Here is a 1,969-nt window from a genome sequence, read left to right as displayed (position 1 = left end):
AAATATCATATACTTGTATATGATGCAGTGCTATACAACTCATCTACTAGTGATGTGTACACAGTATGCAGTGTAGTAATTAGTGATGAAACACAATACAATTTTCGGTAGTCATATGACACTTTTAAAAAAGGTATTCAACACAATGAGTAAGTTTAAAGTACAGTTGCAGGAAAAAATTATTAAACCACTCTTGTTTTCTTCAATTTCTTGTTCATTTTAATGCCTGGTACAACTAAAGGTACATTTGTTTGGACAAATATAATGATAACAACAAAAGTAGCTCATAAGAGTTTAATTTCAGAGCTGATATCTAGCCATTTTCCATGGTTTTCTTGATAATAACTAAAATCCCTTCAGTTCTTACATCAATAGCTATGGCATTGTACTGACAAAAACAGTGCTTTTAGGCATTCCATGTTTTCTTTTCTGTCTGTTTTAGTCACATGATACACACAGGAGTTTGTACTTGATTGCATAACCATTGTTTTTGGTGACTTTTGGTGGTCTAATATTTTTTTTCCTGAGACTGTATGTTCTATTAAACTTATACATAAGTGTCAGTTGAATTCAGGACTTTTGCTTGTTATGGACTATTTCTAGACTGGGGTATTTTATTTACTTATACTCAACAAATGGAACTGTACTTGTACTCTTCCACCTGTACTTGGATCTGAAAAGTACCCTATAGTACAGCAAAATGTACTTTTACACATATAGGCCTATTTATAGCATATTTACAAGGGCAGTTGCAATTTCTGGTACATTATACTTCTATTCCACTGTGTCTTAGAGGGGAATAGTATAGTTTTTTCCATCCTATATGATTTGATATTCATAGTTAGTTATTAGTTTTGTACAGCACATGTCTGAGATATTTTATGTAAAATACGGATTGGTTGTAGGACTATTATGTATTTTATTCCAATAGTACTGCATCATACCACCAGTTCCATTTCCATACTGCAGTACTCTTCTACTTACCTACCCAGTAGTGACCTATACAAATTATCTACAGCTTTCAAATAGTTTTATATATTTGTTATATTTGTTTGTGATAAAAACTTTCCTTATCAATTTCAGTGGGACTTTTCATACTTGAGAGTAAATCTGAGTGATACTTTTAACCCTTTCATGCACTGTCCACTCCAGTGGACAGTTCTTCTCCAGCTGTTCTCTTGTATATTAATGGGTTTTGTTGTTTTAGTTCCATATCAGCCAACACAGTGGACGCTTATGCACCATCCCATACACTGTAATTCAGATCATTACTGTAACTTTACTGTTCTTGATAAACCTGATCTGCAGTGACATGTTTGAGTGTAAATCAATTGTTATTTGTTAGACAAGAAGGTTTTTTTTTTTTGCATATTATCTTCATGAAGTGAGTAATTACTAGCATTAGAATATGTTAAAATGTGAGAAGACATCAGATTAGCAGCATTAAAAATGTTTTTATTTCATTGTTTTCATATCACTTTCTGATATTAGGTTTTAAACATGTTTCTTTACTTCAAAAATTAAATGCATGGATGTTTTTGTAACTCCATAGGAAAAAAAAAAAAAAAAAACTCGATCGCATTGTGTTTTTTCATGGCTAAACACTGAAGAAAAAAAATCTTGACTAAGGTTCTCATAATTCGTGCATGAAAGGGTTAAAGTAACATCTTGAATATGGGTATTTTAGTAAAAGTATTTCTCCACTCTGACACTGTCTAGAGAGCATATTGTCAGGTTTGGTGAAAGTTTCCCACCCACGCACCTGCTCAGAGTAACTTTTGCGCACAAAGAGTGGAAAAAGCGCACAAATACCAGACTGGACACTGAGGAAGACTGTGGTCGCGTTCGATGCTTGACGTTCAGACTAAAACCCATCTACTGGTGGATTTCGGAGGCGGCTGACTTTGCTGTTCAGTTCACGTGTACATGAGTGGGTGGTGGATGACAGACAGGGCTCGCGTTCCCTCCC

Source organism: Sphaeramia orbicularis, chromosome 24, assembly GCF_902148855.1.
Source record: "Sphaeramia orbicularis chromosome 24, fSphaOr1.1, whole genome shotgun sequence".
NCBI lineage: Eukaryota > Metazoa > Chordata > Actinopteri > Kurtiformes > Apogonidae > Sphaeramia > Sphaeramia orbicularis.
Note: the sequence above shows the minus strand (reverse complement) of the source record.